Source organism: Podarcis bocagei (genome assembly GCF_964188305.1).
Source record: "Podarcis bocagei genome assembly, chromosome: W".
Lineage (NCBI taxonomy): Eukaryota > Metazoa > Chordata > Lepidosauria > Squamata > Lacertidae > Podarcis > Podarcis bocagei.
This window is the reverse complement of record NC_138131.1, coordinates 24,429,779-24,447,308: the sequence shown is the minus strand read 5'-3', so window position 1 is coordinate 24,447,308 and position 17,530 is coordinate 24,429,779.

The following is a 17,530-nucleotide window of genomic DNA, read 5'->3' as shown; positions in this document are numbered from 1 at the left end:
TAAATCAGCTATGATTAAGTGGGCACAGGACATTGGCCATAATATTATGTTTGCTGACTGGGAATGGTTGTGGAACACCGGGATAAAATTTACGGCATGTAATGCTTTAAAGGAAAATATTATGAAAATGATCTATAGGTGGTACATGACCCCAGTCAAGCTAGCAAAGATTTATCATTTGCCTGATAACAAGTGCTGGAAATGTAAAGAATCTGAAGGTACTTTCTACCACCTTTGGTGGACGTGCCCAAAGATTAAGGCCTTCTGGGAAATGATATATAATGAAATGAAAAAAGTACTTAAATGTACATTCCCTAAGAAACCAGAGGCCTTTCTCTTGGGCATTGTCGGCCAATTGGTGTTAAAGAAAGATAGAATTTTCTTTATGTATGCTACAACAGCAGCAAGAATACTTATCACAAAGTATTGGAAGACACAAGATCTACCCACCTTGGAAGAATGGCAGATGAAAGTGATGGACTATATGACATTGGCTGAGATGACTGGCAGAATCCGTGATCAGAGGAAAGAGACGGCGGAAGAGGATTGGAAGAAATTTAAAATTTATCTTAAGAACTATTATAAAATTGATGAATGCTAAAATGTCGAGGTGTTGAGAAAGAAAAAGGGATTACAGTGACATAAGAATAATTTGATAAAATTATTTAGAAGCTGCTGAAATAATCTTGGAAATTGGGATGCAGAAAGGGGAGGTATGGGGGAGTCTGAGAAATGAGGGTAATGAAAAAAAGGTTAGGAAATTATACATGTTTGTTTGTCCTTTTATTTGTTTGTATTGTTTAAAAAATGCTGTAAAACCAATAAAAAAATTATATATATATAAAAAGAGCACAATCCCCTTGGAGGGCTCGATTCCGGCGGCGTCTCCTCTGCGGAGGAGAACCCCTGGAACGTGCTGGCGGAAAGTGTGGGCGTAAAAAGCCAGCTGTCGAAATAATCCGCTGGCATGGGCCTGTGTGGGAAGAGTGCATGGAACTCGTCTTTGAGAAGCGGTTCCTCCAGAGCATAATCCGGCACCCAACTGTTGGCGCTGGCCGGGGTACCCTCCCTGGCGAGGAGATATTCTACTCCCTCCTCCCCCCATCTCGAGTCCAGAATCTCCGTGACCTCGTTGAATGTCGTGGCCCTCAGTGACTTCCCCCCCTCTGGTGACTTTCTGCGTGGGTCTGGTGCTGTCCCTGGCTCCTGAAACCTGTGTGGGGCCTTGTAGGGTGTGAGCACCGACCTATGAAAGACCGGGTGCATTCTGGAACCTTCTGGGAGAGTCAACCAAAAAGCTACGGGATTGATCCTGGCCTCAACTTGGTATGGCCCTAGCTGTTTGTGTCCTAGCTTCTTCTTAGCTAACGACTTGGCCGGCACTGCCTGGGCCGCTAACCATACCCAGTCCCCCACCTGGATGTCTTCCCCTGCCCTCCTGTGCCTGTCTGCCTGCTCCTTGTAGGCGTGTTTAGCTAGCTCCAAGTGCCGTCGGAGTTCCTCGTGGACCTCCTGCAATTCTGCTGCTAAGTGCTCAGCTCCCTGCGGCTCCCCCTGCGCCGTCGTCTCCAACCCCGGGAAGGTTCTGGGATGTCGCCCATTGTTGGCGCAGAACGGTGTCACCCCCGTTGACGCGTGCTTCGTGTTGTTGTAGGCAAACTCGGCCAGAGGTAGGTAGTCCACCCAAGTCGCAGGCTGTTGATTGGCGTAACATCGCAGGTACTGCTGCATGATGGCGTTGACCCTCTCCGCTTGGCCGTTGGTCTGCAGATGCCTCGCCGACGCTAAGTTGATCTTGACGTTCAGGATACCCAGGAACTTCTGCCAGAAACTGGAAATGAATTGGCGGCCCCGGTCGGACAGGATGGACCGTGGCAAGCCGTGAACCCTGAACACGTGGTCTATGAACAGCTTGGCGGTCTGTTCCGCTGTGGCCACCTTCGCGCAAGGAATGAAATGCGCCATCTTGGTGAACAGGTCTACAACCACAAGTACCGCCGTCTTGCCTCGCGAACTGGGTAGATCAGTAACAAAGTCCAGCGCCACCCTCTCCCACGGCTGTAGTGGCGTCTCCAGCGGTTCCAGTAGTCCCGCTGGCTTCTTGTGCACTGGTTTGGATCTCTGGCAAGTGTCACACCTGGCGACGTAATCCGCGACCTCTCCTCGCATCTGGGGCCACCAAAAGTCCCTGGCTACTAAGTCCGCCGTCTTCTCCTTGCCGAAGTGACCCGCGCTGGGTGCGTCGTGCAACTGCTGCAGGACCTTCGCGCGGAGATCGTCCCCCGGCACGTAGAGAGCACCTTTGCGGGTTAGCAGGCTGTCGCGTATCTGGAAATCGCCGTCCTTTGCTGTGCACCTCCGCAGTTCCTCCATCTTGGATTGCGCGAACGGATCCGTCTGCAGCGCGCGACGCACCGTGTCCAGGTCCACGGCGGCTGAAGCACATGCCCATGCCTGCGGTGCGAAAATGTGCTTGGCCGCCACTGGTGCCGCTTCCTCGAGATACTGGGGTTTCCTGGAGAGCGCATCTGCTATGACATTGTTGTCTCCTGGGATGTACTCTATCCTGAAGTCGAAATCCGCAAAGAACTCCGCCCAGCGTATGTGCCTCTGGCTCTGGACCTTCGCCGTGCGCCAATACTCTAGGTTCTTATGGTCCGTGCGGACCTGCACAGTGTGTCTGGCTCCGATGAGGAAGTGCCTCCACGCCTTGAATGCTGCATGAATGGCCAGCAACTCCCTGTCCCAGATGGTGTAGTTCTGCTCCGACTTGCTGAGCTTTCTGGAGTAGAACGCGCAAGGCCTCCAGTTCCCTTGCGGATCTTGCTGCAAGAGGACCGCCCCCACCGCTCTGTCCGATGCGACAGTCTCAACCCGCATGGGCCTGCTGGGATTCACGTGTAGCAGCTGTTCTTCGGACACGAAGAGGCTCTTAAGTCTCCGAAAGGACTGCTCCGCCTGGTCCGTCCAAATGAACTTTTTCTTCTTGGAACTGAGGGTGTCCGTGATAGCCGCCGTCTCTTTCGCGAAACCTTTGATGAACTTGCGGTAAAAGTTGGCGAAGCCGACGAACCTCTGGACTTCCTTCCGATTGTGTGGGCTCTTCCAGTCCAACACCGCGCGGACCTTGGCGCTGTCCATGGCGAGTCCCTTGTCGGACAGCCTGTAGCCCAGAAAATCCACCTCCGTCACGTCGAACTGGCAATTCTCCAGTTTGGCGTAGAGTCTGTGCTCCCTTAGCCTCTGCAGGACCTCCTTTACGTCACTCTCGTGAGCCTCCGGCGATTCCGAGAAGATCAGGATGTCGTCGAGGAAGCATACGCACTTCTTGTAAAGGAGTCCCGCTAGCACGTGGTGCATGAATGCTTGGAAACAGTGGGAGCCATTTTGGAGGCCAAACGGCATAACTTTGTATTCATAGGTGCCCAACGGCGTAAACATGGCCGTCTTCCACTCATCACCCTCCCTCATGCGTATGAGATTGTACGCGTCGCGCAGATCCAGCTTGGTGAAGATCTTCCCCTTTCGCACCGTCGCGAGCAAGTCGTCAATCTTAGGCATGGGAAATGCCTTGGGCTTTGTCATCGTGTTTATGGCCCTAAAGTCTACGATGAGCCTTTTTTGGGGCGTGTCCTTCTTCTTCACGAAAAACACAGGACTGCCCCCCACTGCCTTGGATTCTTGGATGAATCCCCGCTTCAAATTGTGCTCTATGAACTCCCTGAGCTCCTGCATCTCGTCCTCGGACATGGAATACAGCTTCGCAGTCGGCAGCGTCGCTCCTGGCAAGAGGTCAATTGCGCAGTCGTAGGGCCGGTGGGGGGGCAACTGGTCAGCTTCCTTTTCGCAGAAGACCTCCAAAAACCCCCTGTACTTGTGGGGCACCGACTGCACCATGCCCAGGTGCAGCTGCTGCCCTTCCTCCTGGCCCTCCGCTTCCTGGCCGGGCTGGATGCAGTGCTGTGCGCAGTAGGATGAACCAAAGGTGAGTTGTCGCTGGTACCACGCTAATGACGGGCTGTGTCTATCCAGCCAACTCATGCCCAACACTATAGGCGTGTCTGACAGGCGGGTGACGTTGAAACTGATGACCTCGCGGTGATTCCCAATCTGCATCACCATGGGTGGTGTCTGTTGTACCACCTGCCCGCCCAGCAGCTTCCTGCCATCGACTGTGACAACGTTTAAGGGCAGCGTGGCTGGTAGAAGCGCTATGCGATGTTCCTTGATGAACTGCACCCCCATGAAGTCTGCGTTGCTACCGGAGTCAATGCTAACAGGTAACTGGAGAGTTGCAGTGAGTTGCACCACTGGCTTGGGTGGTAGGGGGTCTGTAGGCTGCAAAATCGCTGGGGACTGCTTTACTGACTTGCCTGGCTGAGCCCCAGCATCTCTGCTTCCAGCCAGGCACTGTCATTTCCCTGAAACTGCTCTCCGTGGTGAGCTGCCTCTGTTACTGTTGCTAAGGCTGCAGTGTGCTTCTGGAGCCTCTGGGGACACTCTTTGGCCATGTGTTGCGCATTGTCACAGATGTAGCACTTCCTGCTCCCTCTAGGAGGCTTAGTCTTGACTGCTCCGGGCGCTGGGGCTCCGGCTGCTGTCTGAGCCTTGGCACCACCAAGCTCCATCGGTTCCTCCCCCTCCCTCAGCGGAGGCGAAGGATGCGTACGTCCCAGGTCCCTGGGAAGAAAAGGAGACGCTCTAGCCGGTGCACGCACCTGGCGACCCTCATCACTGTGCCAAGGGCGTTCTTCGTGGCGCACTCCTATCGTGGGCGCTCTCTGCACGACGTCTGCGAGGGTTTGAGGTCTGTCCCCCCTTGCCAACTCATCCTTTACGGAGCCATTGAGTCCCTCCCAGAACAAATCTCTCACTGCCACGGAGTCCTTTTCCCAGCCCAGCACATTCAGCAATGCAAAAAAGCGGGAATGGTACTGTCGTACTGTAGCCTTGCCTTGCCTCAATCCATGCATCTCGCGCCTTGCCACATCAATGTCCACGGTAGATTGGAAACAAGCGTCCATGGCCGCAATAAATTCGTCAGAATCCCTGCGGGCAGGACCATCTTCGCGCCATAAATTGCGTAGCCAGGCTTTAGCTTCCCCATGCAAGTGGGATACAATGAAGCCTACTCTCTCCTCCTCATCTCTAAAATCCTTCCGAAGCAAATGCAGCGCATATACGACGTCAGCTCTGAAACTGGGATAATGCTTCAGGTTCCCATCGAAGTGGGCTACTAAACTGCCCCCCTGCCAGCCGAGTCCAATTGCCTCTGACCTGGGCCCCGGGAACCCTTCTTTGCATGCACGCTCCCACCTGGCTTGCAGATCCTGGCATCGCGCTTCTGCTTCCTCTCCTGTCTTTTTGGAGATCAGCACTGCCGTGGAAAGCTCCGCTACTGCGTTTCGCAGTTCTGTTAGTTGCTCCTCCGCAGTCATCTCTGCCAACCTTCGTGAGCTTGCAAAAAAAAAATTTTGCGTACAGAGAGGGGACTTACTGTCCAGGCTGCCTCAGGTCCCAGCTCACAAAGGACCAACGCCAGTCTCTCTTTATATACAGAAATTTTATTGCAGTTCATTTTTCGTTTCACAGCCGAGGCACGCAGCCCCACGTCCGTAACGCTAGACCGCTGAAGTCCCCTCTGAATCAGTCCCTCCCCTGCACCAGTTTAAGATGCTTGCTTTGCTCCACCTCCTCCTGTCTTTCCTTTTCCGCAGGGTCTTTCTGCCCGCTGTAGTTTCACCCCTCCTGGATTCCTCTGACGCTGAATCCACAGATGGCTCTCCTGCGGGCTTTGGGACCTGGCTCCTCCCCCGGGCTCTCCGTTTCCCCGCGCGCTTGCACATTTGAACTTGGCGCGCGCGCCCAGCTTCCAACCTTTCTCCTGATCGTTACATCACTCCTCTCACTGCTCCCCTCCCCTTCCGGGAGGATAGCTTGTTCTGACCTCCCCTCCGTTCCTGCCGACGGAGCTGCTTCCCCCTTTTTTATTATAATTTTTTTTATTGGTTTTACAATTTTTTAAAAAACAATACAAACATATAAAAAGACATACAAACACGTATAGTTTCATAATCTTTTTTTCATAAACCTTGTTTCTCAGACTCCCCCATACCTCCCCTTTCTGCATCCCGATGTCCAAAATTTTTAGCAACTTCTAATTATTTCTCTCAAGCCTCTGTCCTCTTAATCTTTCCTTCAGTCTAATCTTATATCACTGTAACCCTTTCTTTCTCAAAACCTCGACATTCTAACATTCATCAAGTTTATAATAGTCCTTAAGATAGATTTTAAATTTCTTCCATTCTTCTTCCGCCGTCTCCTTTCCCTGGTCACGGATTCTGCCAGTCATCTCAGCCAATGTCATGTAGTCCATCACTTTCATCTGTCATTCTTCCAGGGTGGGTAGATCTTGTGTCTTCCAATACTTTGCGATAAGTATTCTTGCTGCTGTTGTAGCATACATAAAGAAAGTTCTATCTTTCTTTGACACCATTTGGCCGACAATGCCCAAGAGAAAGGCCTCTGGTTTCTTAGGGAAAGTACATTTAAGTACCTTTTTCATTTCATTATATATCATTTCCCAGAAAGCCTTAATCTTCGGGCATGTCCACCAAAGGTGATAGAAAGTACCTTCAGTTTCTTTACATTTCCAACACTTGTTATCAGGCAAATGGTAGATTTTTGCTAGCTTGACTGGGGTCATGTACCACCTATAGATCATTTTCATAATGTTTTCCTTTAAGGCATTACATGCCGTAAATTTAATACCGGTGTTCCACAACCATTCCCAGTCAGCAAACATAATTGTCAGAGCTGCTTCCAGATCCTAGCTCACAGAGGATCACGCTAGCCAGCGGTCACTTTATAAAAGTCTTTATTGAGTTACAGTTTCCATTCTCAAGCTGCGGCGCGCAGCTCTACGTCTTATGGGTTAGACCGGCGAAGCTCCGTCTGAGTCTCCGCCCCCTGTGCACCAGCTTACTAACCTAGCTTTACTCCACCTTTTCCGCCTGACCGTTCTTCTCTGGGTCCCTCTGCCCCCCGTGGTCTCTTCCTTCCGGGACTCTTCTGACGCGGACCCCCCGGACCCTCCTGTCTCCTTGCGCCGGGCTTTAGGACCTGGCTCCCTTTCCGGGCTGCTTACTGCGCCACCTTCCTGTGCATTTGAACTTGGCGCGCGCGCCCAACCTTCCACTTTCCGCCTGACCGTTTCTTCGCTCCCCGATGGAGGTGTGGCCACTCCTGACTCGTGCCCTCCCTCCTGTTGCGAGCTGCCAGCGCTCGATACCTGGCGCCCTTCTTCTCCCCTGCTCTCTGTTGGTGACGCTGGTCCCGATTTCCAACTGCTCCCCTCTGAGCCCCCTCTGGACCCTTTTCCCTGGGGTGTCCCCCTAGGCTCCCCCCTTGCTCTGGCCACTGGTGCTCCTTTCTGTGAATCTTCTGATTCACTGGAAAGACTCGTAGATCTTGGGTCGTCGTCATCACTCATCTTTTCTTCTGCCTCCTCCCCCTCGCTCTCTGTTTCCTCCCTTGCCCTCGCCTCTGCTCCTGAACCCCTGACAATAATGTTATGACCAATGTCCTGTGCCCACTTAATCATAGCTGATTTAACTGTTTCATCTTGTGTATTCCATTTCAGCAGCAAATTATGCATTCTTGACAAATTCTTGGTATTGGGTTCTAACAGTTCAGTCTCTAATTTTGATTTTTCCACCTGGAAGCCAATTTTCCTGTCCTGTTTGTAAACCTCCATTATTTGGTAATATTGGAGCCAATCTCGTACTTTAGGTTTCAATTTCTCATGACTTTGTAATTTCAATTTATCTCCATCCTGTTCCAAAATTTCCCAATACTTTGGCCATCCGACCTCCATATTAAGTTTCTTCAGTGCCTTAGCCTCCAAGGGTGACAACCATCTAGGGGTTTTGTTTTCCAACAAATCTTTATATCTTATCCAAACATTAAACAACGCTTTTCTGACAATGTGATTTTTAAAGGCCTTATGCACTTTGATTTTATCATACCATAGATATGCATGCCAACCAAATGTATTATTAAAGCCTTCTAAATCCAAGATATCTGTATTCTCGAGGAGCATCCACTCTTTCAGCCAGCAAAACGCTGCTGCTTCATAGTACAGTTTTAAGTCCGGCAGGGCAAATCCCCCTCTTTCTTTTGCATCTGTAAGTATTTTAAATTTTATTCTGGGCTTTTTGCCCTGCCAGACAAATCTCGCAATGTCTTTCTGCCACCTCTTGAAACAGTCTATCTTGTCAAGAATCTGCAAAGTTTGAAACAAAAATAGCATTCTAGGCAATACATTCATCTTAATAACTGCAATTCGGCCTAACATTGACAATTTTAGATTTGACCATATTTCTAGATCTTCTTTAATTTCTGACCAACATTTTTCATAGTTGTCCTTATACAAGTTCAAATTTTTAGATGTCAAATGAACCCCTAGGTATGTCACCTTCTTAACCACTGTCAAACCTGTCTCTTCTTGAAATTTCTCCTTCTCCATGACTGTCAAATTTTTTTCTAAGACTTTAGTTTTTTGTTTGTTCAGTTTAAGTCTGGCTACCTGGCCAAATTGTTGAATTATCTCCAACACTCTTTTCGTACTAGTGTTTGGCTCTTGTAAGGTCAATACTAAGTCATCTGCGAATGCCCTTAACTTGTAATGTTTAGCTCCGACCTGTACACCTTTAACCTGCTGGTCATTTCTAATCATATTCAGCAACACCTCCAGAACAGAAATGAAAAGCAATGGAGAAATTGGGCACCCCTGTCGTGTTCCTTTTTCTATCTTAAGTTCCTCCGTTATCACATTATTTACAATCAGCTTAGCTTTTTGTTCAGAATATATTGCACCCATACCATTCTCAAAACCTTGGCCTACCCCCATCCCATGAAGATTCTTTTTCATAAAACTCCAAGAAATATTGTCAAAGGCTTTCTCCGCGTCCACAAAAATCAGCACTGCTTTAGTGTTTATGTTCACCTCTAGCAATTCCAGAATGTCTATTATATTCCTTACATTGTCCGATAAGTGCCTTTTTGGGAGAAAGCCTGCTTGGTCCTTATGAATCTTCTCCATCAACACTCTTTTAAGTCTTTTTGCCAAAATGTCTGCAAAAAATTTATAATCCACATTAAGTAATGATATTGGGCGGTAGTTCTTAAGTTGAGTCTTTTCAGTCTCTGTCTTTGGTATGAGTGAAATATACGCTTCTTTCCACGATTCTGGTGCCTTTCCCCCCTCTGAAATCTCATTGCAGACTTCCTTTAACGGTTGAACCAACCACTCCTTCAAAGATTTATAGTATCTGGAAGTCAGTCCATCTGGCCCTGGAGACTTGCCCAATTGCATGTCTTGAATGGCACCCTCTATCTCTTGTTCTGTTATTCTCTGGTTTAAATCCACCTTGCTTTGATGAGAGATTTTTTGTAATCCATATTTTTTAAGGAATTTATCTATGTCCTCTTCATTTTGTGGTCCTTGAGAATAAAGTTTTTTGAAATAACTCAGAAAACAGTTTCTAATCTCATTGGGTTTAGATATGTTCTTTCCATCCACTTCTAGGCTTGTAACTGTATTTAGTTTCTGCCTTTTCTTCAATTGCCATGCCAGAAGTTTGCCACATTTATCTGCCGATTCGAATGTTTTTTGTTTCATTTGCTTTATCTTCCATTCAATCTCTTGATTCATCAATTCCATATATTGTGTTTGATATAACTTAATCTCTCTCAAAATCTCCTGGGACTTTGGTTTTGATCTTAATTTTTTCTCTCCTTCTTTTATCTTTTCCAAAATCTTTTCCTTCTTCTCATTCTGCTTTCTCTTTTTTATTGAATTTTGTTGAATCAAGAATCCTCGCATCACAGCTTTACTTGCGTCCCAGATCACTCTTTTTTCCACATCGGCCTTTAGATTTATTTCAAAATAGTCCTTTAAAGTTTTTTGGGCCTTCATGTGGATCTCCTTATCTCGAAACAGGGTGTCATTCATCCTCCATCTAAATTGACCAGTTGTTGTAAGTTTCATTTCCATCTTCACGGCGTTATGGTCGGAGCAAGTTTTTGGGCAGATTTCTACCCTCCTAATCTTTGGAGCCATCCCACTAGTGATCCAAATTTGATCAATTCTGGTCCAGGTCATCATTGCTTGAGAGAAAAAAGTTCCCTCTCTCTCAAGAGGGTTCCTTGTTCTCCATATGTCTATTAGGTCCATATTTTCCGTCATTTCAAAGAAGGTCTTCGGAAGTCTCCCTTCCTTGGAGATTGTCAGTCTTTGTGCCTTGTCCATATTTGTAGAAACTACACCGTTCATGTCTCCCATAATTATCATATTGTAATCCAAATAGTCCATCAGAGTTTCATGAAGTTTCTTGAAGAATTCCGCCTTGCCTTCATTTGGTGCATAAATTCCAACTATTAAGAATTTTTCTCCTTGTACTTGTATTTCAACTGCCAGATATCTTCCTTGTTCATCTTTAAACATCATTTTTGGAACCCATTTCTCTTTTACATAGATCACGACTCCTCTTTTCTTAACTTTATCCGATGAAATGAATTCTTGTCCTAATCTTTTATTTATGAGTAGTTTCCTGTGTGCTCTGGTTACATGGGTTTCTTGTAAACAAATCAAGTCCAATTGTTCTCTTTTCAAAATATGAAACACTTGACGTCTCTTCAAAGGCATGTTCAGCCCATTACAAGTCCAGCTAAGGAATTGCAGAGCCGTCTTGTTATTTTTCTGTTACTCCTCCAACCGTTCCAAGTTGTTGCTCTTCCTCTGATGGTGATGGGTTAAGTCCAAACGATAGGTTCAGAATGTCTAGTGCTCTCCTTTGTTCTGCAATTGGATCCACAGTTCCCTTCTGTAAGTCCTCTTGGTTTCTTTCCAAGAATCTCTCTTTGTCTTGTATTGTCTTTATTTTCACCTTCTTTCCCTTATAGTCAAAAGACAGTCCTTGTGGGAACTCCCACCTGAAAGGGATGATGTTCTTCTTCAGCAGGTAAACCAAATCCTTATAGAATGTTCTCAACTCCAAGATATGTTTAGGGATGTCTTTAAAAATCTGTATGGATGAATTTTCAATTTGCAAGGCCTTTTGGTAGTGTAATTTTAATATTTTATCTCTTTCTTCCTTAGATCTAAGGGTAATCAAACAGTCCCTCGGGGTCTTTCTGTTCTGTCTTCTGCCCAGTCTAAATGCTGTTGTAATCTTAAATTCTTCCTCCTCCAAGTCTTCCCAGAAACCAGCAAACTCTTGTGTTAAAAACTCCACCAGGTTGTCTCCTTCGCTCTCGGGAATCAGTCTTAATTTCAGATTTCTTTCCTTTCTCTGTAATTCCCACAAAGCCAGAGTTACATCATGTTCATGAACCTTTTTAGCAATCGGTTCTAAGTTCTCTTGAGTCTCTCCAGCAATAGTTCTAGCTTCCTCTGCAATTTTACGTGTTGCAGAATTTTCTTGAACCAGCCTGTTTATAGATTCTGTATTCAAGTCCAATCTTGCTGTTAGTTCTGTTAATTTCTGTGTATTTTCTGTACTCTGCTTTGTCAAGGTCTCCAAAGATTGATTTATCTTGAGTAACGCTTGTGTCACTGACTCCATAGAGGCAGCTGTCACTTTTTCTTGTCCTGTTATTCCTGTAGGAGTTACGCCTGTAATTGAGCCTCTTTTCTTTTGTTGCTGTTGCTGGTGTTGTTGCTGGTGGAGCTGCTGTTGCTGGTGGAGCTGCTTCCCCTGACACACTGGAACCTCCCCCCCCCTCCGCTACGCTCTGGAGGGGAAGCCGGTCCCGATCTCCTGCTGCTGCTTCGGGATTCCCTATTTGCTCCTTCCCCCTGATGAGTCCCCCCTGGGGCTCCTCTTGTCTTGGCTACAGGCGCCCCCTCCTGGGAATCCCCCGATTCGCTGGAAAGGCTCATGGAATCCCTCGGGCCACCGTCCTCCTCTTCCTCGCTGTCCTCGGACTCTTCCCAATAGTCCTCCCTCTCCTGCCTCCCATGTGCCTCTGCTCCTGAACCCCTGACAGCGCCATAAATTGCGCAGCCACGATTTAGCTTCCCCATGCAGATGAGTTATTATGAAGCCTACTTTCTCCTCCTCATCTCTAAAGTCTCCCCTTCGCTCTCCATCACCTCTCTCCCCTGTACCTCTGCTCCTGAGCCCCTGACAATTATATTTCATTTCCCAGAAAGCCTTAACCCTTGGGCACGTCCACCATAGGTGAAAGAATTTTCCTTCAGTTTCTTTACAATTCCAACACTTATTGTCTGGCAAATGATATATTTTTGCAAGCTTGATTACGGTCATGTACCACCTGTAAATCATTTTCATAATATTTTCTTTCAGGGCATTACATGCCGTAAATTTCACACCAGTGGTCCTCAAATTGGTGTTTTTGGGGTTAGAATGCACATTCACCCCAAAATCGCAGAAATGTTTGTTACCAGCCCAAATCAACCATAGGTAAACATATGGTAACATGTCAATAGAAAAAGGACGAATAAGCTTTGATTGCTCTTTCAGTGTTCATTCACCCACAAATAGCAAAGCGGTGTGTAATGGTTGGGAGTTACTCGTGCGTAATCCTGCTCTGTTTGAGCATCGGGTTGCCTGGTTAAACCCTCCGGACTACGCAGCCCATGGTAGCGTGGCTGCTCTTAGTCACTTGTAGAATCTGACTGTGGGCGTTTCTTAAAGCGTTGCCAACATAAGAGTTGTTTGACGCCCAATCGTTTCCGCCTCTCACTGCGCGGGAGTCTCCTGCGCAGGGTGGGCGTGGGCAGCGGGGTGCTTGGGCTCTCCTCACTAACTTCCAACGAAGAGTCCTGGAGCCCCTGCACCTCCCTGTCCCGTTGCTCTCCTGGATCCCTGGTGTTACACTCATTCTCTTCCCCTTCTTCCTGGCTAAGTCTCCCTCTAGCGCTTGGACCTTCCCCTGCAGAATCCGAGACCCTCTCCTTCTCCCGTGCCTCTGATGGCAGTTCCCTGACATCCACCTCCCTCCCAGGGCCCCCTTCACTCCCCCTCCGACCCGGGGGCTCTGTTGCAGCCTCTTCTCTGGTCGGCGAGCCAAGGAAACCCCTGAAAGAGCTGTCCTCCTCATCTGTGGGTGTGAACACCTCTTCCCACCTGCTAAGGTTCCCACCCAAGGAATGACTCTCCCAATCCGATTCTTCTTCGGATTCTGAAAACCCTTCGAAACTCTCTTCCTCCTCCGTCGTGCCGAACTGTTCTTCCCAGAATCGCTCTAAGGGCTTGGGTTTATCTGGGAACCGTCGGTGGAACACTTCCACCATATGCTCGTCGCCAACTGCCTCTGCCGGCACCCACGTGTTTTCCGACCAGGGCTCTCCTTCCCACGCCACCAAGTACTGCACCTGCCGCCCTCGCCACCTTGAATCCACTATCTCTGCGGCCGAGCTCTGGTGTTCCCTCTCTTCTACCTGTGGTTGTGGCAAGACTTCTACCTCCCGCCCCTCTAATTCCTGCCCCTCTCTGTGCGGTGAGAGCAAGGACCTGTGGAACACGGGATGTATTTTCATGTTGTTGGGCAACCTGAGCTTGAACGCCACTGGGTTTATCTGTTGTATAACTTCAAACGGGCCCAGTCTTCTGGGCTGCAACTTCTTGCACCCTCCCTTAAAGGGTAACCCTTGAGTGGACAACCACACGCGATCCCCCACCCTAATGGTTTCCCCTTCCCTCCGGTGTTTATCTGCTTGCTTCTTGTAACTGGCTTTAGCCCTTTCTAGGTTCATCTTGAGCTGTTGATGTAACGCTTCCATTTCTTCCACAAACTGTTCAGCAGCAGGTACACTCCAGCTCTGTTCCTCATTGCCCGGGAACGCCCTGGGATGACACCCATAATTGGCCAAGAAGGGGCTCATACTGGTGGACACATGTTCAGCATTATTGTACGCAAATTCTGCTAGCGCTAGTTTCTCTACCCAATCATTCTGCCTTTCGCTAACGAAGCAGCGTAAGTATTGCTGGAGTACACTGTTTGCCCTTTCCGCCTGCCCATTGGTTTCTGGGTGTCTCGCTGTCGAGAAGCTTACCTCGACTTGCAGTAGGCTCATGAGCTTCCTCCAGAACCGGGAAGTAAATTGTTTTCTGCGGTCAGATAAAACCCTCAAGGGGGCGCCATGCAGCCTAAAAATGTGTTCTACAAACAACCGTGCCGTTTCTTCCGCCGTCACCGCATGGGAGCAGGCGATAAAGTGGCACATTTTGGTTAGCAAGTCTACTACTACCATCACTGCTGTTTTTCCCCTTGATTTGGGCAAATCCGTCATGAAATCAATTGACACCACCTCCCAGGGTTTGTTTGGCGTGGGTAAGGGTTCCAGCAAACCTGCTGGCATCGTGCGTTCCCCTTTGGCCCTCTGGCAGCGGTCACACCCTCTTACATATTCACGTACACCTTCCCTCACCCGTGGCCACCAAAATTGTCGGGTCACCAGCATCATGGTTTTGTGTTGCCCAAAATGTCCCGCTGTGGGGGTGTCATGTAGTTGTTTGAGTACCCTTCTTCTTAGAGCCTCCCCCGGTATGTACATCACCCCCCTGTAGTACAACACCCCTTCCTTCTCCTCAAACCCCTCTGGTGCTCCCCTCCCCTCTTGGAGTTCCCTGATTTTAGTCCGGGCGAATTCATCGTCCCTAGTGAGTCCTGCCAGTTCTCTCGTGCCCACTAGAGTACCCCCACACACCCATCGGTCCTCAGGTATGACGTGGCGGGTCTCCGGCGGCCCTTCTCCTTCGAAGTACTCTGGTTTCCGCGAAAGAGCGTTTGCTCTCACGTTTTGCTGGCCGGGCACATACTGGATTTTGAAAGAAAACTTGGAAAACTCCTGCGCCCAGCGAATCTGTCTCTGGTTGAGCACCTGTGCTGTCCGCCAATATTCCAAGTTCTTGTGATCTGTGCAGACCTGGATCTTATGCTGCGCCCCTATCAGCAGATGGCGCCACCGACGAAAGGCGGCGTAAATTGCTAGCAGTTCTCGGTCGTACACAGTGTAGTTTTGTTCCGACTTGCTCAGCTTCCTCGAGAAGAAGGCACACGGTTTCCATTCTTGCTGGCTCAGTCCTGGCTGCAACAGAACCGCCCCGATGGCTCTTTCTGACGCGTCCGTCTCCAACCTCATAGGTTTCTCCAAATCCACATGTAGTAATTGTTCCTCCAACGCGAATGCCTTCTTCAATCTTTCAAAGGATTGCTGGGCTTCCTCCGTCCACACAAACTTTCTCTTACTACTGAGACAGTCCGTGATTGGGGCCGTCAAGTGTGCGAAGTTCTTGATGAACGTCCGGTAGAAATTGCCAAAACCTAGGAATCTCTGCACATCCTTTCGTGTCTTTGGGGTCTTCCACTCCAATACTGCTTGCACCTTGCTTGGGTCCATCGCTAAGCCTTTGTCAGATAGCATGTACCCCAGGAACTCCACCTCTCGGGCATGAAACTGACATTTCTCTAGCTTGACCCACAACTGGTGTTTCTGCAAATGTTGTAGCACTTCCCTGACATCTCTCACATGTTGCTCCTCATTTTCCGAATAAATCAAGACGTCGTCCAGGAATGCTACACAGTTCTTGTAAAGCAGAGACCCCAACACGTGGTGCATGAACGCTTGAAAACAGGCGGAGCCTGACTGTAATCCGAAAGGCATAACGAGATATTCAAAGGCCCCCAGGGGTGTGAACATGGTGGTCTTCCATTCATCCCCCTCTCTCATCCGGATTAAGTTGTAAGCCCCCCTCAGATCTAGCTTGGTGAAATTCTTTCCCTTCCTCACTCTTGTCAGATTGTCATCGATTCTGGGCATCGGGAAAGTCACAGGTTCTGACACCAAATTTACCCCCCTGAAGTCCACGACCAGCCTCGGTTTATCAGTGTCCTTTTTGTCCACAAAAAATACTGGACTGCCCCCCACTGCTTTTGACTCTCTTATAAACCCTCTCTTTAGGTTCTTGTCGATAAAGTCCCGTAACTCCTTCATCACTATGGGGGTGGGTTTCCCCTGAGCATCCAGCGACCGTCGTTCTTCCAGCCTCGCTGTCAGGATGGCTATGTGCTCTTCCAAATTGCGGTTTCTCTCCTCCAGCGATTGGCCTCCAGCTGCCCCTCCCCTGGCTCCAGCTCCTCCGGTCTTACTCATGATGCCCCCTTCTGCTTGTTGCGCACGAGCAACTTTCAGGGTGAGTCAGAATGCTGTAATGGTTGGGAGTTACTCGTGCGTAATCCTGCTCCGTTTGAGCATCGGATTGCCTGGTTAAACCCTCCGGACTACGCAGCCCATGGTAGCGTGGCTGCTCTTAGTCACTTGTAGAATCTGACTGTGGGCGTTTCTTAAAGCGTTGCCAACATAAGATTTGTTTGACGCCCAATCGTTTCCGCCTCTCACTGCGCAGGAGTTTCCTGCGCAGGGTGGGCGTGGGCAGCGGGGTGCTTGGGCTCTCCTCGCTAACTTCCAACGAAGAGTCCTGGAGCCCCTGCACCTCCCTGTCCCGTTGCTCTCCTGGATCCCTGGTGTTACACTCATTCTCTTCCCCTTCTTCCCGGCTAAGTCTCCCTCTAGTGCTAGGACCTTCCCCTGCAGAATCCGAGACCCTCTCCTTCTCCCGTGCCTCTGATGGCAGTTCCCTGACACGGTGTAATAAGCCTAAACAAAGCCAAACAAGTTGTTTTGGTTTCCAACTACATAGAGAGAAGAATCTTGGATTTCGCTTACTTCAAGTCGTGTTCTTTGCTGTTAATGCACATTGACACAGAAATCGCAAAGTGTGTGTAATGAGACCAAAATAACACAACACCATCTTTTCGCTTCCATATGCGTAGAAAGAAGACGAATAGGCTTTGATTGGGCTTTTTTCAATTCGCATGGTGTTATTTGGGTGTGCGCCAGCATCACCCCAAACGAAAGCAAAAAAGTTTTTTTGGGTTCCATCTACATAAAAAGAAGATGATAAAGCTCTGATTGGGCTCATTTCAAATTGGTGTTTTGCGGGTTAGAATGCACATTCACCCAAAAATCGCAGAAATGTTTGTTACCAGCTCAAATCTGCTGGGGAAAAGCACCAATGATAAAGCCAGCTGCAGGTGGCTGGAATGCAAAACAGGATGTTGTTTCAAACTGTACTGTTGGGAAAAAGGGGGAGTCTATTCTCTGTACTGAGCACCGGATGTTAGCTCAGAGTGTCATCTGACCTGTGCTAGAAGCACAGGGGAGGAGTTATGACTCTTCTGATGGAGTCTGAAGGGTGCAGTCACGTTTCTTTGTACTGCTGAATGACAGGAATAAAAGACATGTAAATAGGACTCCTGTCTGTCTCATTTCCCCTCCCTGGGGGGGAAAGCAAGGAGAGAGAAGCAGAGGGTGTGTTCTCCTCACATCTAACGAGGAGAATCACCGGTTTACGACCTAGCCTGCCGGGAGTAGCAGATGGAAGGTAAACAAGTATCTCGCTCAGTTTGCCCGTGAAGGCCAGTTTACCTCTGACTGTGA